The sequence below is a fragment of the Athene noctua genome, chromosome Z (genome assembly GCF_965140245.1).
Source record: "Athene noctua chromosome Z, bAthNoc1.hap1.1, whole genome shotgun sequence".
Classification (NCBI taxonomy): Eukaryota; Metazoa; Chordata; class Aves; order Strigiformes; family Strigidae; genus Athene; species Athene noctua.
Window position 1 is genome coordinate 50,043,107 of NC_134077.1, and position 25,740 is coordinate 50,068,846.

The 25,740-nt window shown below is 42.4% G+C and overlaps 1 protein-coding gene across 19 annotated transcripts in view; it reads left to right on the forward strand.

Annotated features, from left to right (window-relative positions):
* The first annotated feature begins 545 nt into the window (after positions 1–545).
* The window catches only part of SEMA4D (semaphorin 4D), a 101,129-nt gene continuing 75,934 nt past the window's right edge, over positions 546–25,740 (forward strand). For 3 of the 19 annotated variants that reach the window (XM_074931525.1, XM_074931545.1, XM_074931532.1), the window contains exon 1: positions 548–736. The gene's annotated coding sequence lies outside the window, so the exon portion shown is untranslated. The other 16 variants (XM_074931537.1, XM_074931539.1, XM_074931541.1 and 13 more) reach the window with 11 other exon arrangements.

A 25,740-nucleotide genomic window follows, 5' to 3' on the forward strand; every position in this document is an offset into this window, starting at 1 on the left:
TTCAATATAAATCATTCATATTTCCGTTGTGCCGAGAGCTGCACCCCGGATGCGATTTGCTCTGTGGTCTCTAGCGAGAAGATCCCTCCTGCCCGAGAGGAGAGGGAGCAGGAGTAAGGGGATGGGAATGTGACAAGCAGCACTGGGCGCGAGGAGGCTGTTGCACGATTAAATTGCGGGGGCATCGCATCTGCTTTCGGCAGAAGTGCCTCAAAACCTTCCCGAGCCATGCAGCCCTCAAATCGTTAGGGAGGACCCGATTCACTGGTACCATGACCAGGGCTGTCGTCGGGCGGGCATCATCAAGCTGTTGCCCTCTCCGGCCGGGCCCTGCAGTGATGCTGTCGTTAATGGGGGATGCGCTCGGGAAGGGGAGAGGAAAAAATAACAGTTTATTGAAAAGAGGGCGGCGCAGCCCCCCCGCCCTAGCGCCGCCGGCGCGGGGGCAGCCGCCCCGGGCCCCCCCGGACAGCGAGGGCCGGGTCCGCCCCGCGGAGCCGCGCGGCTGCAGCCCCGCTCCGGACGGGTGCCGCAGCCCGGCCCTGCCCGCCCCCCGCGGGCCTCGGCCGCCATACTGCGGGGCAACCCAAACTTGTTACAGACGGGCACCAACTCCTCCTCCTCCTCCCGCTGCCGCCCTGCCCCCGCCGGCGCCGGGAGGCGGGGGCTGCGGCGGCCCAGCCTGTCGCGACGAAGGCGCCGAGCAGAGCGCGGGGAGCGCCGGAGACCCCCGCAGGTAGGCGCGCCCGCCCGGGGCCGGCGGGGGAGGAGGGAGGAGGCGGCGGCGTGGGGGAGGAGGGGGAGGAGGAAGAGGCGGCGGCGGCAGCGCCGGTGGTGGCGGCGGCGGCGGCAGGGCGGTCGCCGCTGGGTCGAGGTGGGTGCGGGCGCTGCCGGGGGGCGGGCGGGGCGCGGGTCTGCAGCGCGGCGGGGGGCCGGCCGGGCGGACCCGCGCACCTGCGGAGCGGGGCCTCCCCCCGGCGGGGCCGAGCCCGCCGCCGGCTCCGGGGAGGGGGTGCGGGCGGCGGCAGCCCCCGCCGGAGCGGGGCGGAGAGGAGGAGCCTCCCGCGGCGAATGAGCGTGGGCTGGCAGGTTTATAAATGCGCTTGTTCTCCCACCGCCCCCACGCCCCGCTGGCGCCCGCTCCCCGCCCGGCTGCCCGGCCGCTGCCCGCGGCGGCTCCCCCAGGTGCGTCCCCGGGGCAGCGCCCGGGCCCCCGCTGCCGGTCTCGGCTGCACCTGCCGCGGTGGCGGCGCGGGGGGGGGCCGCGGGCACCTCCTGCCTGTGGTGAGTGTGGCTGCGGGGCGCTCTCGGGAAGCGGCCCGGTCCTCTCCGGGTGCCAGCCCAGGTTGCCGTTAACGTGCCTGGACACTGGGAGGAGGCTGCTGCCTGCCGGGAGCCGCCGTCCCTTACTCGACGAACAGCAGGCGCTGGTCTGGCTGCTTGCCGTGGGGAAGCCGCTTGCGTATGTTTTGAAGAGCTGTTACGTGCTCGTTTGCTTTTTCAGCTGTCAGGAGAGTGCAAATCGGGTCCGCACAGAGGTGCAGAGTTTGCAAGGGATGGGTAAAGCGACATAGAGTTTCCTGTCTGTTCCTGTTTGCCCTACAGCTCATTACGGGGGGATGTCTTCCTGCTTCGTGGAGGTCTGGGCTGTTTGGGCGGCGTTTTCTGCATATACGAAAGCACTGAGCATCGGTGTTTAAGGAAGAAGTAGTGGATGAATATAGCGATTGCAACTTTATTGTTGCAGCTTGTTTCTATTATGTGACTGCCATTAGGGAGGGGAACAGCAGATCGTTCCTGCCCTGGTGTGGGCGGGAACCTGATGGATCTGCAGGTTGAAGGGCTTTTTCATGTCCGCTCTCCGGTTTCATGCTGAAACATTTTACTGCCTTCCTCTCCTGTCTTTATTATCGTGTACCTCTTGCAAGGAGACACTTCAACGGGGAAATGTGAAACACCACCTTTGAGTCTATGACACCGAAGTATTCTAGTAGACTCTGGAAATCAATGTAGTAAAAGCCTCTTATTTCAAATTCCTACAGTAATTAGTGGTGGACTGTTGACTCCTTTATGGCCATCAGGCTCAGAAATAGCTACTGATCTCATACTCACTTTTGGATACCTATACAGAGGTTTTGTTAAGAGAACTGTTCAGTGACTTCTTTTATTAGCGTGTGAGCTTAGGCAGTTGTGCAAGTGCACCTGAAGGAAGCCGTGCTGCCTGCGCGCCTCTGGGGAAGGCGTGTACAGAGGCCGAGCCGGAGTGTGGGTATCATTTACAGGCCGGGTTAGAAAGGGCCTTTGTAAGAGAGGGAGAACCGAGTAGCTCGTGTATGGTGGAATCCTTTATGTACTCTGTCCCCTGTTGCACGGGGAGGTGTGCGAGTACAGTGTGCTGCCTGAGATGAGCAGGATGTGCATGGGCACTCGTAATTCTTTCCGGTAGCAGAGATGAGGAGGTGCAAGCGGCTCTTCCCACTGAAAGCTTTGTAAATGTAAAGCTGGCTTGACAGATGAAGTCTGTCTGTACTGGGATTTCTTGACCTAGAGAGGAAATAATGCACACTCCCTCCCCCATCCTACACCCCCCCCCCCCCCCCAAAAAAAAAAAAAAAAAAGGCAATTACTTTGCGTACACTTTGTGATGGTCAGGGATTGCTGCAGTCTCCTGACAAAAGCTGTTCGCATGTGTACCTACCCAAACAGGTCTGTAGCTGTTTTCTTCGGGTTTTGTTGAAAGAAACAAAAGCCATTGTAGCTTGTGGGGAGGGCGGTAGCTCCTTCCACAGTGAATTTGATGTGAGTGGATTTATTTCAAAACTGTAAGACTGATTCACACATTTTTCTGGACACTGTAAGTACAGGTGTGCCTGGAGACTCGTTTAATATGCTGTGTTGCCCTCTCTTTGATGGTGCTATGATTTAGTCCTCTCTCCTCCCCAGATATAAACAGCTATTACACTAAACATTGGATAACCTTTTGTTAACCTACTTGCATGGGTACAGCTGTGTCCCGCTAAAAGTGTGTGACTTTGCACCACGTAGAGGCCCTGCAAGAAGGAGAGATGATATGGATGCCCTAGTGCTTCCCTCACTGGCCTGCCTCCTGAGTAGCTGAGCTTCAGCGTTACCCACTTCGAGCAGCCACTTACTGCGGAGGAGCTGGAGACCTCTCGGAGAGGGTCTGTAATCTGCCCAAGGCCACCTGGCTGTAGTCGGAGACTGCACTGTGCTCCCTCCGCTGGGTGCTCTCACGCTCTCTCCCAGCCAATTTAGGGGTGTGTGTATTGAATGAACAACACGTTGATCTTAAAATATGTTGTCTTAGATATTTTCTTGCAGTGATGTAAGTGGCAGTCTCTTTCAGTCATGCCAAACAAAGTTCATTCTTGATCTGGGCTGCTAGTGTTAGATCTAATACTTGCATATGCCACCTAGTTTGCAAAACGTGTTGGATAAATTGATAGATGGTTGTGCCTTACTGTGATTCTACGGGTGGCTTCCCAGGGTGGGACTCTTACTTAAATCAGTGAAAATAACAAAATCCTGGAGCACTTCTATCGCAGTTATCTCTGAACTCAAATGTTTCATTTTAGTTTCTTGTTTTTTTTTTTTTTTTCTTCTCCCCAGGAATAATGGAATCTCAAGCCACAGTTGTTGCAACAGGGATTTTGTAGATCATAAGAAAAGAAAGTATTTCCCCTGAATGTTCACAGATGTGAGGTTATTTATCCCAGTTTTTGCTGTGCAAAGGTAATTTGAAATGAGTAGTGACAGGGAAGGAAAGATGTAATTGCCAAGGCTGACTAACGTTTCTTGTATCCCCTCAGTACTTTTAAGTGCTGGATCTTGTAAATATTCCTATAATTCTATAATTTAAATGAGTTGAAGAGTAGTTTCTGAAGGTGCATGACCATGAAAAGTATTATTCATGAATGGATGCTGATGTACCATGCTTCCTTCTAAACTGAGGTTTCATTACTTGTAGACATGACTGAGAGAATTTTTCATAATGTTTTACTTTTAGAAAAATGCACGGAACAGTAATATATTCCAAGTAGCATGTGACAATAAGGATGGAAATTTAGAGGTAACAACAAAAAGAAGCAAAGCAGGTCATAAACTTCTCTGAGTTATCCTTTAAAGGTTCCTTTTTTTACACCTGTATGTAAATTACTATGTTGGAAGTTTAAAATGAGAATTCAGGTTGTCATTATTGTGGTAATATTAAACAGTTTTGGGGTGTTATTTGTTGTGCTTAATACTCAGCTGCTGTATGTCATGTTTAGTTAGCTGAAGAAAGGTGTGACCAGTTGGGAGGTTGTGTAACAAACAAGGAGCTGGCAAGTGCTTTTGGCTGTTTTATTGGATTTTTCTTTCCCTGAAGCTTTCCCCCTCCTCCCATCTAACTGGTCATTTCTCTGATGATAAAGCAGTGTTTTCTAAGGCCTTCTTCATTAGGCTTTGCATAGTCCCATGCTTGGGTGACTGGTACGAAGGTGGAAGTGTATTGAAAAAGAATGAGGAGGGTCCCACTTTACTGGTGTTTTGAGTTTCCAGAAGGTGAAGTTGCTGCAGAGTTGCTTTTCAGTCTAACGCACAATTGGTTGTGTACCAGGAGGAACCTGAGAAAGCCAAAAGGATGCTGCTGCAGCTGCCATTTGGAGAGGTGACTCACCTGTGTGTTGATGTAGCTGTGCAGTCTGAGTGGAAGCTGTTTTAATTGTTTTCCTCCTGAGATGAGGGTTTTGTCTTTGTTTCTTGGATGAGTTAGTAATGAAAGGAAAGAAAATTACTGTTTCTGTTTCCACAACTCTTAAGTTAGGAAGCAAAAAGTAGCACTTTGTATTTCAGGCTGATGCATGCCATCACCTTGGATGGGGAAGTTACAGGTCTTGCTGTCCAGAACTGGATTAACCAGGTCTTGCATTCAATTGTGTTCTGGGCAGAAAGCTTTTATGGTCTGTCTGTTATCTACCTGTAAACTTCCAGGAATGCAAAGGGCTGCTCAGTTTTCTGGAGACATTGCTGCAGCCTGCCTTACCTTCTGGGGCAGTTAGTACCTGTGGCAAGAAGGATGTTGTGCTCCACTTCTCTCCACTTCTGTTAACCTAGGGTGTCCAGCAGCGGTTCTGTCCGTTCCTGTTTCTGCCACACCAAGTAGTGCACCAGCAAGCTTCTGGGTACGTGGACACGTTTCTGAGAGTGGCATGAGTAAATAGGAAAAAATTATTTTTGGTACTGTTAGTGCTTTTTTTTTTTTTTAATGATGGGCTGGAGAAGGGAAGAAAAAAGATTTTTTTTTTTTTTTTTTCAATGGGGAGGCATGCATGTTGTTTGTAGTACTGTGACTGAGATTTTTGACAAAGAAGTGTTTTAAAGCACCAATCAATAGCCTTTACTTCAAGAGTATGTTCTTATGGGGCCTGAGGGGAAGACATAACAGATGACAAATTAGTAAAAACTTGGGAGTATTGATGTGAGCAGATAAGGAACTTTTCTGAAGACAGTAAAGTTAATTGAACCCCATGTATCAAGTATAGAACAAGTTTGTTATCTAGAAATAATACTCAATTTCCCGTCTTTCCCTCCTCATCCACCTATTTCTTTTTTTCTCTCTGTTCATGTACAGCAGTGAACTCATAATCCACCAAGCGTTTTCTGTATTGATCCTCTTAAAAAATTAGCATTAGCCCATATATGAGGCAGGCCAAAGAGGATTGAACACTGTGCTGCAAAATTAGCACCTGCTGGCCTCGTTGCAAGGACAGGCAGGCTCCCTGTGAGGCTGAAGAGTGCTTTTGATACTGGGGTACAGCATGGGCTTGAGAGATGAACCGGTGATCACGTGTTGTTAGGAGCTTGATTTGTGCATTCCTGTGTAGGGCTGAGCAGATGTGTAGGTGGTGGAACACTGATACGAAAGTGACTAGGAAATGTATGGAATTAGCAGACTGAAGTCCTGATGTCCTTAGTGCATCTGACTACTCAGCTGAGCTGTGAGAGAGAAGAGGATATGTAAAGCATGGAAGAGTTTATGGAGACAGGCATTTCTGTTGGGAAAGCAGGCAGGAGAGCAGAAATTTCTGCAAACTTCATTAGCTCTTTGCTGGTATGCAGCAGAGACACCAACTGATTGTCTGGAAGCTAAAGCAGGTCTGACACAACTGCAGCAAGGTGAGACAGAGCGGAAAGGCTGCTGTACCCCTGTGCTTGAATATGGCCTGCCAGGTCCACACAGATTTGCACGCATTGCAAATGGCAGAGCGGGAGGAAAAGGGGGGAAAAATGCATGAAACCCGATTATAGTTCTTGCTTTGTTCAAGAGTATTTTTCAGGGGCAGGCTTTAACTGTGTTTCTGCTGAGTTTTTCCTTCTCCCAATATAAAGCAGGCATTCTTCTTGCCCCAGATGATTGGGTTTTATATGTATATGCTCAGTTGTACTTGATTTTTCTTTTTTTTAATAAACAAATGATGCTCTATGAACTTTGTCATTGTACATACAAAGACAGGCATAGAAATGTGGAGGCTTTTTTTTTTTTTAAAGAATGTCTTTGTTCTCATTTCCACTGAAAGAGATAATGTGTTTTGGTTGTTTGTTACTGGAAAAACAATGCAGGATGTAGGGAGGAGACCTAGAGCTGTGAAAGTTCTTGGATTTGTGTTTGAAACCTCTCAGAGTAAATTGGATGTGTTATGGGTAGAATGGAACAGTATAGACTTTTTTTAAACGAAGTGCACTATGAATTAATGTCTTGAATCAGGTCATTGAGGTTGTGCTTGGATTTGCTTAGGTTTGTTGTAGTTAAACTCCCAGGTTTGAAATACTTCAGAAGGAACTAGCTGTCTCTTGCATTGCTTAGCATAAAATAGGCTGGTCAGAGTTTGTGTGAGGACACACTAAATTTGGTAACTTATCTCTGCAAAATTCATTATCGTACCTTCCTGGTTTGCAAATTGTCTCATGGCAGTAGGAAAGAATAAACCAGCTATGCTTTGTGGTGTTTGGGACTGTCGTATGCACGTAGGTAGCACTGGCTTGATCGCCGGAGTTATAGTAACTTGTGAGAATGTATACCAATATGGTCTCTTACAAATACCCTTCTCTGTGCCTTTACCTAATCTAGTAAAGTGTGAATTCAGAAGACATTAAATCAGATTTAGGAAATAAAATCCCAGTTGTTAGTGCAGGCAGAACACTTGCCTGAACTGTTCAGTGAAACCAGGTGAGATTCCTTTTGCTCACCCAAGGATGTAGGGAAGACAGAGTTTGTGCGAAGAGGCTATACCTATAGTTCATTGGACCAACTGGTATAATTGGGAAAGTGATGGGAATGTAGAGGCTTTTGGACAATCAGTCTTTTCTCAACCTAATCTAATAAAATATTTATCACCCTCTCTATAAGCCCCATCTTAGATGTTCTTGGTAGGCTCTGTAATTCTTGCCAGACATTGTAGTGTGGTCTGTGAGATATTTCTCTGCATAAATGTGTACTTAATTTGACTGTAGGAAGAACTGTCTACAAAAGCATTTAAAAACAAGGGAGTGTTCTTCACACAGAAGCTAATACTGAGGGCCCTGACCTTGCTAGCAAGTTTGTGGGTGGAGCATAGCTGAGGTAGGGGATATGCCTGCAGAGATTTACCTGTACAAGAGGGGCCCTGCACAAGCATCCTGTTCTGACCTCTCAAAGAAACCCAAACAAAAAACATTGCAGTAGTAACAGGGCAGTAATGCTCTCGTTTGTAATTTTGCATATAGCAGTCTGCTGTAGCAGTGTGGTGCTCAGAGCTTTTTTTTTCTCTCCCACATCTGTTGTTTCTTTTAACAAAGTTCCTAAAATGGCCAGAGGCAGGAAATTATGCATTCTCGGCAATTGCATAATTACCAAGGATTTGCTGGAGATTCATATGTATGCACACTCAGATCCCCTTCGGTATTTGGCTGTAGATGTACCCTACCTGAAGGGTCCATTTGTCAGAAAATTAGTTGTCCGTCAGAAAATAAGTAACTTTGATAGAACTAATATTCTGCTTCCTCCAAGAACCCAAACGAAAAAATGCTGCAAAGCCACTAAAAAGTATCTAGTGTCTTTTGCTAAGGACTAAGAAATTTTTTTTTCCTGTTAAAATCTGGTATTATTTAGATGAGAAAATGGCTGCCTTTTTCTTCTTGAATTTATTGGGGTTTTTAAAAATCTGTGCTTATATGTTTAGATGCTTAGCCCTATTGGAATAAGTTTACTATTCAATTGATTCTGACTAGTTTTTTACTCTGTGTCAGTGAAATTGATAAACAGCCTTGAAAGGTCATCCTGATTATCTGCTAGGTGAGACATATAATGGCCTTTTCATTTCACTTTAACAGGAGGGATTATATGATAAATAGGTAAAACAGATCTTTTCATAGGCTTAAGAGCTTTCTTCTCTGTGCAATTTTGTCCCCCCAAAGAATTAAAAAAACCCCAACCAACATACAGAAAGCAAGAAACCCAACCCGTATGTATACATTCACAGCATATTAATCGTTTAAACTGTTTGAGTAGGTATTTTCAATGAGGGTGGATACATACTGAAATAGTTTTGTCTTCAAATATGCAAATAAGTATTTCTAAATGTATTTTGAAGCTCATATTTTATGTGTCTAAGGGATTTATTACTGCAAAGGCAGAGAGTGTGTGACAAATCTATTGCATATGAACATGTATGGCTGGGTAAATTACATGTGTGTGTTTGTATTTGCTCACAAAATTACCATGCTGATCAGGAGACATTTTCAAATGGTTGAATTTGCCTATTTGGAATTGATTTTTTTTTTTTTAAGGGATCTGCGTGCGTCTCCCCTGAAATGAGCATGCTATGTGCATAAATTGATTGTGCATCAAATGGTACATGCTGATATTCAGGAATTCCACTGAGGTTTTTCAGAACTTTTTTTCCTGCTTTAGTACTGACAGGGGAGAAAGTACCCATTATACAGAGCCTGTCTTCTGTTCTCTAATTTAATTGTTGGCTTTTATGAGAGTTCAGTTCCTGTCGCTGCATGTCTGCCTCTGTTTTTCTTCATAGCTGTGCCTTCATCTTCTGGAATAGGATGCAGATTATTATATGTCAGTTGCTTTGGAAAAATAAATTTCTCAGCATTATGAAATGATGCTTTTCATCAGATGAAGCATCTGATGGCCTTTGCACTCTGGTTTCTGCTTAGTGTTTGCCGAGAATTCTGCACACATTGAAGATCAATTTGCTGCTGTATGAAGGATGGTGCTGAAATAGGTCTGGGAGTGTGTTGAGGGGAAGGAGTGAGTGCAGCAGAAAATCCTTTGACCGGGAGTAGTTAATGTTTGTCTGTGGAAGGAGAATGGAGTCAGCTGTGCTAATTTCTATTCAGTAAATGGGCTTTGGGAGTCAAAGGTGTTAATGTGACCCTGTCATTACAGGAAGCTTGGTGGTAGAGGGAGTTTTCAGTTTCCCACAGAGAGATCTTGGCCTGCATATTTCCATGGCAACTGCCATCACTTACACATTTATAACCTTTGATTAAAGATATGAAAATAAGGGGAAAAGCTCTTAAACATTACAAATGTAAATCTTCAACTAGATCTTTCATTTTAGCAATATTCCTAATTTACATTCCTTGGAGTGTGGGGGTTTTATAAGGAATGCAGCTGTCCCTTCCCCGTTTGGTTGACTTTGATATGACATTTTGGGTCAAATGTGATGTTCTGGAGATAGCTATCTGACTTTGATCATAGCTGCACTGACATCACCGGTATAGTTGCTGTATATTTACATTAGTGTATATTGTACCAAAATTATACTTGAAGTCTGTTGTGCAAGGAGATTTGTCTCTCTGAAAAGATTCGGTGGAAAAAAATCTAGTTCTCTGCTGAACAAAACTTATTTTTAAAGAGGAGGAACATGAGATATACCCTAAATTACAGTCTCTTAAGCATTATAATAGCTGATATGCAAAAGCCGTATGCTGATGGCAAGAACAAGCTGTTGCTGCAGAAACTGAGTCTTGCTGTTGGCTTGCAAACTGTGTGCAAGGGCATGTTTATGCTTGATGCATCTTCCCATCTCTCCCTCGTCTACCCCACCTGCATGTTCTTGAAGGTATTTTACTTCATGGTGTGGTGGCCATGTAGCAGTGCTGTGGAAGAAATGCTTTCCGTTCAAGTCAGGTATTCTCGCATCAAATTCTCAGCTGCAGCATGTTACACTTTCTAGGAATTTTTCACTGCTGTAAAGCAATGGAATTTTGAAGCAAATTGACTACTTTTCTGTGATATTTTTCTGCTTTTTTTATCCTGCTTTTTTTTCTCCCTTTCCACCTGCCACTGTTTTTGAATCGTCCTTGGGGAGATGGAGGAAATACAATGAATGCAGTGAATCCATGCCAGTGGATTTCATGTTTATGCTACCAATGGTCGAGCTGTAATGTCAAGACCACTGCAGTGGGAGCTCTGAAGAGGGATGAAATAATACGTTTCTTCTGCTTCAGCAGCTGAAATATGGTTTTGCTTCGGACTAATCAGTGTTGCCTGTAGGCTAGGGCAGAAGTGGCTGGCCATGACTCTCAGTGAGAGAAAATGACAAATGTAAAGGGATGTTTTGCTAGGACTGCATGCTGAATTTCTCCAGCATTTTGCCATCACTTCATTTCTTTCAGAAGAAGTGTATAGATACTGCTAAGCCTAATGTCTGGTGATTGGTAGTTTAAATGGACAGGGCTGGCTATGGTTGCCAAAACAGGGAGTCTTACTGCTACAGATGTATTGTTCCATCTGAATTTCTAAGGCTGAGCACACTGTATGGTTATTAGTAGCCTCATGTGCTGCTTCCTCTGAGAGCGTGAAGGGCCCTTCATGATGCTCTTGTATGAGCTGTTCTCATTCCTTGAGAAAGTTTTTACTACTGAAAGACCTGGTTGGTTACTGTGGAAAGTAACAAGTCATTCATAACAACTGTGCAAACGTGACTGGAAAGTTCAAGATATTGGGATATTTATAAGGATGTCCTCCGTTATAAAAGAGAAAGAAAAGAATTTAGAGGAAAAGATACAAGGCATTGTGAAATACTTTTTTAATCCAGGCTAGCTATGGATATTGATGCTGTTATTAATCCATGCAATTTTTGATTGGGAATGGTTTTCAGTAGCTGTTGTGATAGGAGTAAGTACTTCTGGCTACCCTGTGAAATAAGAGAAATAATTTTCTCTTGGGATCTAAGTATGCTTTTGAAAAGCAGCAGCATACAGAGGTCATCCTGATGTCAGGACTGTATGTGTCAAATGGACTTAGCATAGTTAAGAGCATTTCCTACCGTTTTCATGAATCATAAAGGTGGGATTAGTCCAGTCTTTTTTTTTTTTTTTTTTAATAGAGGATGAGGTGTTGCGTTGACCACTTTTGTTTTTAAGCAGAGTTAAAACAACTGCATTTCAAGGCTGAAGCAACTGTTGATCAAGTTGCCTTACCACCTGAACACAAGACATGTGCATGTATCCAGTTACACCCATGAAGAGGATGTTCATTTGTCTTTTGATGGTCTCAGTGAATCGCCAGTCACAAGGTGGCTTTGTGCTAGTGGTGACAGGAAAGACATGAATTTTTCATCGTTCCTGCAGTGGGGCAGGACAGCACTCCCATACCTGTCATACAGTGCAGAGGATGGATAGGGTCAGTTCTTGAGGAAAGAAGATCTTACTTGTTAGTGTGCTTCTGTATCATGTACAACTACGGTTGTGAGTGGTATTTTAGGGTCCTGAGAACTTGTTCAGGAGCTTTGTGAGGGTTTATGTCCTGTTTCATCACTGAGAGAATAACAACAAGCAAGCTTCACATAAATACTATTTGAAACTTCTAACAGGCAGATAGAGATGTAGAGGTGGGGAACTAAGTTGTCAAAACTTAATGATCTTGAAAGTGCATGTTGAAGTCTGAAGATGTGTACATAAAACGCAGGACAGACTCTGATCTAAACATGTGCCTCTAGTTGGAAAGCTGCAGCAGCTCTGAACTCGTGTGTTCAGACCATGACATTTGAGGAGTCTTGGTAATCAGTTCATCCACATCCTGACGTGTGTGTCTGGATAAAGCTCAGTGGGAATAGATACGTACATAAGAGAAAATATTGTAGCCTTTGTTCAGAATTTAAATATTTTTGTGTTGGGTTCTGAAAAATATTTTAATGGTTTCATTAATAAGAGCAATGTGGGTTTTAATGAGGTATGTTCATTACAGCCAGTAGCACTGTGAAAATGTTTGTTTAGATGTCCATGTAGAGTTGTGATTGCTGCAGTGACTTCAGAAGTTCTTCAGATGTGATCAAATGACTTCAGGAGCCTTTTTTGAGATGCTTCCTATGGTGTTGAAAATCCTTTGTGATTACATGAGTTCAGGATGTTCAAACGAGTTTTAAGGCTTTATACACTTCAAAATTGTAAATGTTGTTAATACTGAGATGCTGTATTTAGTTATCTAGGCATGATGCTGCTACTTCTTTTTTCTTCACACGTTGCCACCCATGAGTGTGCCTTTCCTTCACAGACAAAAGAACCTTTGTTTAACGTTAATTAATCAAATATTGACAGTAAAGCCACAAGCATTTTATAGGCCATGCTATCTAATACTGACATACATTTAATATACTTATAAAGGAAAAATAAAGTTTTATTGCTGAGATACTGACAGTAATGATGCCTATTGATTTCAGCATGCAAAGAGGAAAAATACAGAGTTTTGAGTCACTGTTTTTGTTTCAGCAAGTCATTTTTTGAAAATGTATTGATGGAACTATTTGTACTGTTGTGAGCCAAAACACTGTCAGGTGGGTACTGCCAGTACTGGAACAAGCAACTTTATTGTTTCCTGAATCATCCTGAGTATAGGAATGTGAAAGCCAAAACTGTAATAAAACTGGATGATTATTTTTTTTCACTCAGAGAGGAAAGCTGTAGCTCAAATTCAATTTAGTTAATTCTTGATGTTTCATTTCCTTTACTTCAAAGCAGTTAATTAAAACACAGTTGATACTTTGTGTTTAAATACAAGTATATTCCATGGGATTTAGAATTCAGGCTTCATTAAAATCAAAACCACTTTAGTTTAAATTTTCATATCAAACTGCATAGTTATGTACATGGCTAGAGCAAAGTTGGTATTAGTGACTGAAGTGTAAAGTGACTAGTATACGTAGGTTATATAAATCAGGTTATATGTATAACGTTTCTAACACCTAGGACAAAGAAGAATGGTACATAAAGTTTGCTTTTTGGCTGCCTGAAGTTCTTAATGTTGTCATGTACAACAAATGTACACATAGCCATCTGTTCTCTTTGCAAATGATGTGCTACAGATAGCCACATGGGCACAGATTTTCCAGACACATTGGGCTGAACCAACAGTGGAATGTGTGCCAGAGGGTTAAGTGTGTAGAGTTAAGAGGCAGGGCATGCGATATCGAGCACATCACCATTGTCTTTTCTGGGTCTCTGCTGTGATTTGTAATTTTTGTTCAGCAGTCTTTCAAAACCTTGTACTTGTATTACTGCTTTCAGTGCAAGAAGCAGTGAGTGGGATGGTGGGAGCTGTTTGCTTTCATGCGCAGCAAAATGCAGAATTCAGCAGAGGCTCTGTCTTGTAAACCCAGCTATCAGCCAGTGGGCTACTTGCAGGAGTGAAGTACTCATGCTTGTTTCGGGATTGGGCTTTGTGGCAGGTGGAAATTGTTCGCCGAAACAGCCAAGTATTTGATGCAATGATTGTGGCATACTTCTGGATTTACCACTGCTCAGCTCTTTGGCAGGAGGACAGAGCAATCTGGTCCAGAGCCTGAGGTCAGCTACTCGGGCTTTTACATCTGAGAGGCATGTGGAACAGACTAGCTCTGAAATTGGTAAAGGGGAAGAAATGGCATCTGCAGAGATTAAAACATCTGTGAGCTTTAATGCATGTTGTGTAATGGCTGTCTTTGTGCAAGGGGTCATGTATATGTGCACTATACAGGAATACATTGATTAATCAAGGAAGTGTTCTAGTGTGAACAGGAAACTGTTAAAAACGTGGGCTTTTCAGTAGCACTTCCTTTTCCCTGGCTCTGCTCTGTCTACTGAAATAATGCAGTGTATTTGCTTCTTGACTTGAATGTATTAAGCACTCAACAAAAAAATGTAGTCAAGCTTTCTGTATCTACTTACATTGCTGCTGTGTTTTTTTCTACTTAGTAAGTCTCTTAATGTGTCTATGCTTGTTTTAAGGATATAAAGCACTTATTTTGCAAGGATTGCTTTCTCCATTTTCAAAACTCCCTGCTTTAATTTTGACACCTAATTATACTTGTTTTTCAAAGTTTGTGTGGAGAGGTTTAAAGGTTTCTATGTGACTGTGATGTGGGATGGACCAAAGGCAGTTTAATCTTCTATAGTTGATGAAAAAGTGAGCTTTTAAAAATGTTTGGGAAGCAGAGATTGAAGCAAGCTGAGATTTAACTGAATATTTGTGATGTTGTGGAGGAGTTTATGAAGGCTCCTGAAACTTTGATCCAACAATCAAACTATGTCTAAATATAACTAAATTAGTAGTTCTCTTTGTGTGGAGGGGAGGGACTTGAGGGCTGGGGAAGGACAGCATTTGTCACTTGCTCAATTAGTGATTTCTATTTCCTGCAAAAATGTAAAGATGCTACACTCAAGTTTAATTGATGATTTTACAGTACTACCAGGGCTTTTGTATTCTGATGGTATTTGAGAGCCCCAAGCAGAGTTTTGGTGTGTTAAGAATGGTATATAAATATCTGTGGGAAACAGTCCTTTCCTTGTGAAGTTTACAGCTTTGTTGGGAACAAGAAGAAAGTGAGCTTCATGGAAGGAGGAGAAGCAGAATTTGGAAGAGCAAATTAAAGATAACTTGTGTGGTCCTGCTGCATCCAGTCACGGAGCTGAGCCTTTGGCCGTTGTATCTGAAAATCATTTCCTGTAAATTTTGCTGCAGATGTTAATCTCAAATGCATGGGTGAGAGAGAGGGGGCAGTAGTTTATTGAATAAGCTGCAAAATGAAATGAGTGTGGGGCAGGGAATATAAACGTCAGCTGCAGCTTTGAGCTGTGTAACTCAGTGTCAAACTTCAAGAGCAGGTAACTAGCAAGGGTGCACAGTTGAAAAGGATGGAAAACTGGGTAAAAAGAAACAATTACAGGGTTTAGATGTCCTCACAGAAAAGGTGATTCTGGTGCTCTTGAAGAATGAGAATAGTGAGGATCATGTCTAGATTTTCTTTTTCAAGTAAATGTGTGATGTGGGGAAAAGAAGGTGACTTGTTCTGGAGAAACACAACCGTGCAATTTCTAGGTGCTAATGTTTCATTTTGGAGTGAAACTACAGCATGCATTACTGATCTGATGAAAGCTGAAATTTGTATTGCTCCGATTCACACATTTCCTCCTTGGTATATCCACTACAAGTGTATTAGCAAAGCCCACAGGCATGTTTTTTTCTCTCCATCTCTCCAATTTATTGAGAAATAGATACCTAGTTTTATTTTCTAAGGTATTTCTGCAGAGAGGTAAATTCATCCCATTTTGTAAATCTAATGCAATTTTACTGGTATCTTTCTTTTGCCAGAGCACGAGAACTTGAAGATCTACTGCTGCTTGTTACCATGTTCACAAGTGATAAAAATTTAAAAGTAACACAGTTGATTATTGCTTGTGTATATATATCTAGGTATACCAAACATGTTGGGGAGTGCATTTCTACAAAGGATTTTCTCTGGGGTTTGTATGCAGGCTACACTAATTGATCTTTGGTGATAGCTGTATTGATAAGCTAAGTTGTAATAGGCAGCTGGTGTGAAGTGGGTTTTTGGAAGGTGGCCTTGGAATATGGTTCTCATTAGAGGAGAGCACCACATTTGAAGTCATTTTAGTTCTTGATGTTGCAGTAGTGCCTTCTGGAGATGGTGGAATTACTCCAGGGAGAAGGTGGAAATGCCTCACATCACTCAGCTGTCATCTTGCTGATTAAGGAGTGACACTGTCCGAGATGCCTTTTGGAGGCAGGCAATTATTTTCAGCCAGAGAGATTGTTAAGCAAGAACTGAAGCCTTAGGGGAGGAAAGGGTGAGTAGGGCTGGAGAGGGAGGGGGTCTCTCATAAAATGAGTAACATTTATTTTGCTGATTCTAAGTATTGGCTTCTCTTGAGAAAGCTTTCACCATTTGCATGGTGAAGCATTTAGTGCTTGTGGCTGACTCTGTGCAGAGCTAAGTGTTCTCTGTTTCATATTTTTATTTTTAACTTGCTTAAATACAGGACAGTGCTAATTTGCATCCTGCTGTATAGTTAGTGAGATCAGCATAGATGCTTTTTATTCTCGTTACTCTTTGAAGATAGCATTGGGGTTTTTGTTTTGTTTTTCTTTGAATATTGATCCCAAATCTAGTTTTAGGCAGCAAAGGGATTTATATCCAGCAGGCTGCTGCCATGTGGTCATTATTTTTGTGGCAGACTCATTACCTGATGACAAAATTCAGGTCGTTGCCAACTGCTCAAGGCAACCTTTCGCTATGGTCTTTGTAAGAGAGCTGTGAGAACAGCCATGCAGCTTGGGTTGCAGGTAAGAAATTAATTTTTCAGGTATTTGTAAGGCAATGTAAATTGAAAGCTCATTTAAAGTTTCTTTATCAAGTAAATTGTTGTCATAATGGAGAATAATTGAGTAGCAGCAGAGAATAATTGGCTTAATTTGTAAAATGCTGTAATCTAGGTTCTAAATGAGAGAGGTTATATAGTGTTCTCGCTGTTGACTGACCAATTTTATTACATAATAACTAACAACGAAGCTGTTTGAATTACTCAGCAGATCGAGATTTCTTAAACTGACTGAGTCATATTGCCTATGTGGAGATTAATTGTAAATGATTTTATGTTTATGTGTGCATTGGAAAGGGATATCTTTCTCTAACGAGTCTTCTTAATTTCTGTAATAGCATTGGTCCAATTTGAGAGTACCCAGACATTCACACATAATAGGTGTAGCCCCTGTGAACAGCAGTGTGTGAGCAAGTGCTGTGGTGGTGTTGTACAACCTATTGGAAAGCTGTCTTTTTTTGTTGATACATTGTGTATAGATACTATCTGTTTTCTCTTGCCATACAGTTTAAATACCAAGAATCAATAAAAAAACCCTCTGACTGTATGTGTAAATTGTAGCTGAATTGTAGCTGTTTTGTGTACACTGTGAGTGTGTAAAACTGTAGTTTGAATCTTGAGATTCTGAAGACATCAGACTTTAAAATGATCTGTATTAGTGTATACAGAATAATCTGTGTTTATATAAGTAACTGGTGGTTGGCTATCATTATTTTTTTCCTAAAGAACAGTCATGTTGAAGTTAGAAGAATAAATGGCAAGGGACAATGGAGACAGGGACAGACCTCAAGTTGTAGTTGTGCTCTAGAATGTATTACTGGGTTTTCTGGGTTTTGCTATTAATGCTGATGCTTTTGGTTTTTGTTAAAACTTAGAGTATGTGTTACATAACTAGTATATACTTTTTCTGGTTTTGTGCTTTTAAAATTTAACTGTACCTTGATTATCAGCATCACTGAAGCTCGGTTGAATAAACAGACAGAACTCCCTCCACACAAATCTAAAATCAATAAGGTGTTGTTTGCAAATATGTGCAGAAGGAAAGAAAAAACAAGAATAAAATCTGCTTTTTAGAAGACATCAGAATAATCTTTTATGCTTCAGAAAGTTCTCTTTTCCTTAATAACAAGAATCTTGTTTAAAAAACTGAATAGAAGCCGTTATGTTTAAATTACATTGGTGCTTTATGTAATAAGAAACAGAAAACAAAAGGGGAGGGGAGGGAACTCTTTGACAAGAGTTTTAAGTAAAAACTTCAGTTAACATCTCTATTTAATCTCTCTGGAAGGTTTCATTACTTTGGTCAAGGTCTAAGTAAACCTGTTCTTAATTAGGGTTTTTTTCATCAAATTTGGTCAGGAAAGGAAAATCAAAACTCACACTCAGGGGTGAGGGCTGTGTGTGTAAGAAACCTTTGTTACATGTGTGTATATTTATATCTGGGTAGATGAGCAGATGGTAGACAAAATAGGAGCTGATGATGTAGAGTGCATAATGGGGAAGGTTTTTATGGTAAGTGAGACCATGGTGCAGGCAAAGAATTGGAAATACACCTCTTGAGGAAGTCCACCTTTGTTGAGAAGGGGGCTTTTCCTGCAGAATGTTGTGACTGAGTAGATGGTGACCATGGGTCAAGGTGCAGTGAGTGCAAAACCGGTGCAGTCAGGAGAGCAGCGTTTGGCATGGAGGTGGTAGGTCCTTCAGAAAGAGTTTGCTGCAGCAGGCTTTTCTTGGTTTTGGTTTGGCTTTTGGGGCTGCCAGGAGATGAGGTTTGTTTTTGTGGGTGTGGGTGGCTTTTCACTGTGCTCAGTCATAACGATTTGAGAGTGTGGTAGGAGATGTGTATGTTACAGACCTGCTTTCCCCTTAATGGCCAAAAACTGGCACAGGGTGTAATTTTGGGGAATGGTAAGCTGATACTTCTTATCTGGAGTAGAGCTGTCTTTGGTGTCTTGCTCTGTTGTTAGTCCTGCTCTCCCCATTTTCAGTCTGGGTATGTAGCTGTGTCTGCTTTTTCCTTTTTCTTTCCTTCTTTATTTCCACCCCCCCCCCCCCCAAGCTAATCAGATGCCATGTGACTGGTGTCTTGTGTAACTCTTTCTAGGGCCTGATTTATGAATGTTCTTTAGGACAGACTATTCTGCCTTTGCTTTTGTACCTGTCCCTTATGTTGTAATTAGATTTCCCCTGGCAGGCCTTGGAAGCCAGGGGCAAAGCTGCCAGTACTGCAGAGTGGCTCAGCAGGTCCTCTGCTGACCCGGTGGCAGCACCTGCTGCTGTGGGAGCCTCACTGGGGCTCCTGCCTGCATGCTGCCTGCAGGCTCTTCTCCCAGCCTGCCTACGGACTGCCTGCCTGCCTGCTCAACACAAACGCCCAAATGGGCTTCAGAAAGGGACCTGCTGGGCCACCTGCCCAGTATGAAGGAGTAAGCTATAATAATGGTAGCAAGAAGAAATGAGTGTTCCTCGCGTTGAAGTTGTGTCCCCTTCCACTGCTTCTCTCTTCTTACACAGAGCACACTTTGGGGCTTTTTTTATTTTTTTTGAAATCCACAAACCCTTGTATTTGCAAAGTATTGTTCATGATGCAGTTTTTGTGTGCTGAGAATTACTGCTTTTTAGTGACAGAGTTGTGATGTAAGTGTAAGCTGAAGTGTAGTTGCAGATTTGGAGTGGACAGGGTTTAGATTTTCTTTTTCATTGTTCTGTCAAGAGCATTAAATGATTAAAACAATGAAGACATGTTTCCGGTTACTGTATTTGTATCAGTTGGCTGTTTTTCTTATTAATGAAATGTAGCTAATCAAGTAGTTGGCATCTGCTGTGAGAGGGGGTGAATGGGAGAGGAAACTAAAGATCGGTTTCATGACATTGCTTTGTAGATCAACCTATTTAACATAGCAGTAAAATTTACCGATTTCAGCAATTCAGAACGATCCTGGCAGTTTCACATTATTTTGTGAACAAAGTAGCTATTGTTCTTCTGGTTGTTTCTGTTTGCCTTCATCAGTGTAAAATAGGGTCCACAAGAACTGCTGCAAAACTAACGATCTCTTCTGAAAGAATCACAAACATTTGGGGTTAGTCCGGCATTGCTTCAGCAGCATGAACAGGGACCAGATGGGGGGTGTGCAGCGCAGCATGCCAGAGCAGGAACCAGTGGTGCATGCTGGCTTTTGTAGCTAAAATGGCTTGTAAAAATAATGCTGACAAAGTTGACCCATGCATTAGCTTCCAGAGATGCAAACAATCAGGAGGCTTGGGAATGACTGCAGTGGCTGAAGTGCCACATTTGTTCAGCCTCTGGGAAACCCACAAAATAACCAAATACAAAATGAAGAAGCTTGTTTTTAAAAGTTTTATGGAACTTTGGGTGGTAGCCTCATGATTGTGAAATTAAGTTACGTGGACAACATATACCTGGCAGTTTGAATCTTACAACTGAGAGGAAAATTTTCAAAAAGCTCTCAGTAAGATGCTTAAACTTGCCTGAAAGACCAAAGTAAATGTTGCTTTCAAGTTTAAAGTCATCAGTTAATTAATTTTTTTAAAAAATATAAGTAATTATATTACTTACGTTAGGTACTACAATATATATTAATAATATATACTAATATATTATTATAAGTGATTATAGTAATTACATTATTAATCATGTAAATAAAAATTTTCTTGTCTGGAAGTCTAGTGGAGGACAGGATCCTGAAGGGCCCTGTTTGCTTAAAGTTCAGATGTTATTCTGAGAATGCATTAGGAACTTTGAGAAGAAATAACAAGTTATACCTGTCTCTTTGAGAAGGTACTAGTTACAAGCTCAAGATTCTTACAGGTCTTATTATAGGATCTGGCTTCTTGCTTGGGATTTGTGGGTGACAGAGCAAATGAAATATTTCAGGAAGTAGTCAAGAATGGAGAAGGGGGGCTGCTTGAGCTCAGTGTCAACTGATCAGGTTTTGCCCATCTTTCTAGGTGATGGGGGTTAATTATTTCCAGGCTTGAGGCTTGCAGGACTCCTTGGGGAGTATGCTTACCTGTGGGTTAAGAGTAACACTTCCCTACCAGGCACTAGAGCAGTGGCCCTGTTCTGCTTGAGAATTTTCAGTCTTGTGGGAGGGAAGGACTGACAGGGGAAGAAAGATCCTTGCATTGTGCTGGCACATGCTGTTTGCTTCAGTCTGGTGGATGATTTCCAGAGCAATGGGTTCTGCTAGTTTTTCAGTAACCCTTCAGCCTGTGTGTCTTTGTCAGGATAGTAACAGGGGGAACACAGTGCTTTGGTTGAATGATAATTTGGGCAGAGATGTGATGTGTGATATCAATAGGGATGAGAGAGTTCCTTCAAACCACGTTGCTACTATAGGTAAAACATCACATACTGCTGCTCTACTCTTGGTCCAGGTTGTCCCAGACAGGTTCAGATCCTGTGTCAAGTTTTAAGAGAAAGTTTTCTGGTGTCTGGCATGCATGCAGAGCAGAGTGTCTTGAGGCTGAAATTTACCTTCCCATTAATTTGATTTTACAGTCACTTTCCTGGCATATGATGAGATTTTTCTCCACGTGGGATTTCTCATGAAGACTCTTTAATTATCATGTGCAATACGGGGAGTTGCCTTTGCGTTACCTTCAGCTGATGTTCTGTCAGTGTACTTAATGTTGTAATTTATATTGTGTTATAATTGCTGTTTGAGTTACACCTGTACTATGCTAGAGTTTATCTAGAAATTGAGAAGTAAATGTTGTAGCACAATGTAAGCATAAAATTACTAAATTAGCATGAAATGTCTCAGTTAAATACACAAAAATGTGCAGAGAACTTTTGTAATTAATGCCATGCAAGGTTGAAGGAGTTAATGTGGACAACTTGTATTGAAATGATTCATGGCAAGTAAGAGCAGACTTAGAGGAGAGTGGCTTTGTGAAGGAGGTTTTTTAAAATCTAGATGGGACTTTTCAAAGCTGTGTATACAACCAAAGAGAAATGAAGAAGTTTTTTTTCAAAATAGTTTTCAGATAGGTGTATGAGCAGAGTTTTACTTCCAACTTCCTAATGGGCTGGGCAGAATCGTGAGAAAAATCTGTGCTGTAGTGATGATTTTTTTTTGGTGGAAAAATATAGAACATGTGTTCAAAACAGCCAGAATACTGATGACTGTTTTGATCTTTGCTGTTTCTCTGAGGTATATGCATGAAGTCTTTGAGTGCTGCATGGGATCGTGAGGTTTTCTCTAAGAGAGTGTAGCACTTGGAGCAGCAGGCAGCTGTGTAGGTTGTTACCCTGACAAGCAGTTACACTGCAGAGCCATGCATGCTACTGCTGCAGCTGTGCTGCAGCTTTCCTTCTTCTGGAGCTTGTAGGTACAGCTGCATTGTTAGAAGTATTTGGCAAAAATGTAAAAATTTGGAAGAATCTTGATAAATCCAGGCAGACGTCTGAGGAAAAAAGTTATCTTGTTATCACCCCACATTACAGCAGCTGGTATCCTGCCTGCCCCTTCAGTGCCTCGTCTCTTGCCTAAAACAGAGGTGGTGAGCTACAGCTTGTCTGAGGTGAAAAGATAAACTGGTGAAAAAAGTAATCCAGTGTTTCCTTGAACAGCAAATTAAAGGTGTTACCCTAGGCCCTGAGTAACATGAACCTCTGGAATGATTGGGAAAAAATCGGCACCAAGCCCTGGGGTTTGTCCCCTGCTCCCATTTTCTCCAACCAGAAAGTGGATCTCTCCCCATCTTGTTTTTAATGATTGCAAATCCCCTGTATCATCTTATTTCCAATGGTTAATTAGTCTTGTCCTTGAGAGTCTGTTCATTTATTGTTAATCTTCAGTTTCTAGCTGCTGGATCTTGTCTTTCATTTAATAAAGTACTGACAATGCTGTTCAAAATCACCTTCTCCAATAAACATAAGCTCTAAGTTGCATGCATATTGCGCATCTGTTGTTTTGGGGTTTTTTAAAGTGTTTTTTTTAAATAGTTTACTGTCGAAAGTGTTGATCTCTGTGTTCAGAGAGTTGTATAAATGTCTAAATGTTATAATTCCAGAACATAGTGTTGCAAAGCTGGAAGTCTTCAAATATTGTAAAATGAGATTATAGGAAAGAATAAATGACTGAGCAAAACCAGTAATAAATTTTGTGGGTATTTTTTTCTATTGGCCTACTAAACGTTTTAAATACAATGCTAAGTAGCTCACCACCTAAAAGCACAGTCCTAGAACAATCAACCTGATCATTTGGTTTTAAGTAAATAATTAATTTTGATGCTTTTACCTTTCTATGAGAGCATTGGAGGGAAGGATGGATGATAGTGTTACTGAGTGGAGTAATTAACTAACCCAGGCTATTTACACTGTAACTGATTTTGTACCAAATAACTCTGGGAATTAATTTGTTTTTACTTAGCACACAACTACTATAGAATTCTATTCATACTATATTAAATATGAAAACATTGTTTAAATACAGGTGGAGTAAGAATTTCTGAACCACCAAGTGCAGCAAAACTTGAATTAAGCTTCTTGCTCAATTAATTGTGTGTCGGTAAGTGTGTACTAACCCATAAACTGGAGCCGCATGGTCTGCTGCCTCCCCTCCCCGTAAAAACAAAAGCAAGGTGTGTACCTTCAGCAAACTCGGCTCATGTCTTCTTTAAGCCCTGTTTTTGCTAGCAAGGGGGAGAGGAGTGTTTTCAAGAAAAAACAAGCCCCAAGGGGAAGAGCGGTTGACCTGTGATGGGCAGCAGAGGCTTGAGCCAGCACACTGCAAGTGTATGGGGTGGTTGGAGTCAGGGTTTGGGTCCTCAGAGATGTGAGGTGTGGGGCAACAGCTGCTTGGTGCATTGCCTATAGATAGGTATGCTTTGACAGTGAAGTAGACACAGCAGCTGAAGTTCTAATTCTGAAGCAATAACGTTTTACACAGTTTTTCTGTAATACTTATATTAGTATAGGGAAAAGTCGCTCTGCTCCTGATTGTATTTTTTTTTAATTGATTGTATCTTGAAGTGTGTTTCTGAACCAGGGACCAACCTTGCTCAGTTCTTGAAAAGCTTTGAAGAGAAGTGTGTATGAAATCAGTTTAGGAGGAGGAAGCTAGCAGTTGTGTGATGCAGACTTGCAGTGAAAACAGGCAGTCCTGTATTTATACCCTTAACTTCATGATGCTGATGTGCTTGAGTGGCGATTCTCACAAGATGTGCATATGCAGTCTCAAATGTCCCCCTTCACACTAGCTTTTTGTGACATACAGTCTGTTTTTCAGTGCAATTTACCTTGACATTTACTCAAGTAGGAGTTTCTGTTGGAAAGGGTATTTTAGCTATCTTATATAAGGTTTACAAAAGAATTGTGTTTAATTGCTCACACTGAAGTGCTTACCCCTCCCCACTTTGCACACGCTCTGCCCATGAAACGTGTTAATCCCCTCCCGCCCTCCCCCCATTGAAGAAGCCTGATACATTTCCCTTTGCATTAGTTAGGCCTTCTGGGAAATACATGCAGAAATAAAAGGCTTTTCTATAGCCCTTTCTCCCTTAGGAATGCACAGAAACCAGCTCCTTGGATCTGGTGCACAAACTTGAAACTTCATTTTAGGGGCGGGGAAAAAAAATCTATAGTACTGTACATGTGTTACAGAGAGTGTCCTAATTACAAAATGAGGTAGAGGTATAAGATCCGGTAAGATCACATGGTACTTGAAAAATAAAAAAAAGTTCCTTATTTGCAATCAGTATATTGTGCTGAGGTTTGTCTCCGCAGCAGGTATTTAGAATGTGCTTAGCTTTGTGACCTTTGTTTGTCCTTCATCTTTATTAGCAGTGTGTACCCAGACAATCTGCATAGAAGAGGCTTGTTTTGTTTACAAAGATTACTCAAGTACAGTGATGGTTTCTCAACTACCAGAAGTACTCAGACATTTTACCTTAAATATAGCAATAAGTGTGCCCTTTGCCTTGGGGCAACTATTTGTGCATGCTAGTTACACATGCATGAAAACCCATGAGAAAATGTACTGCAGGTTTTTACAGTGTTATCACTATATTGGTCATTGATACCAGTATTGTACCAGAGGCAGAAAGGCCAGGCTGAGCCTGGTGTAGTCTCTACCCCTCTGTGCACTGGGACATACAGGAAGGTCTGCAGCTTGGGGTGGGCTGACTGTCATATTACAAAGGATCCTGAGGTACCTAGTTGTCTCAGCGGCTCTTGGGGCACACAGGTGCTTCGCCTTACTAAGAAAGACCTTGTGAGGAGGTAATGTGGGGTTAGCCATGGTGGCACGGTGGTGCTGCCAGGGTAAGGCAAATACACAGTGGTGCCGTGGCTTGCCTGTCCATGTCATTGGGCATGTGCTGGTGTCCACGCATTCCCCCTTCTGCCTAGAACAGATGTCAGTGTGGCCTGGGACGTGTGAAGCATGAATGCGAGCCCTTATTGATGGGACAGGGTGGTGTTCCCAACATATGCTTGCCTGTGGATTCATCTTTACCATGGGCAAAACCGGAGCTGCCTTTTTCTCCATCATGAATTATATGTATTCTTTGAGTGTAGCTTGAAAGTTGAACAATAAAACTGTTTTGTTGTGAACACATATGCAAATACCCAGTGTTGCTGCTTGCTTGTTAGACATGAGAGCAGCAGTGGTTGTGTTTTACGTGGTTCAGGTGGTCATCGCATTCATGGAGGCTTGTGCTTCTCAGTGTTGGTGCAGCATTTGCATTGCATACGCCAGAAAAAACAGCCTAAACTTTTGCCAATTCTTACTTCCTCTCCTTGCTTCCATGCAGCCTCTTCAGAAGCAGTGGTGCAGTTGCTAGGAGGCCTGACGCTGCACCACATCAGTGCTACTTGCTGATGGTACAGCCAACCAGCGACCAAGGAGCGCTGCTGCGGGGGCAGGAGCTGCTTCAGCTGGTTTTGTCAGCAAGAGGAGTGTTGGTGAAACTACGGTGAGATCCATGCTGTGGTGAGCTGGAGCACGAAAATAGGCACCAACAAATTGGGGGTGAATCTGACTTGACTGAAGTGACTGTTTCTTTCAGCTGATAAAGATATTTCATAAATACTGGCTTTCTTTCAGTTATCTAGTG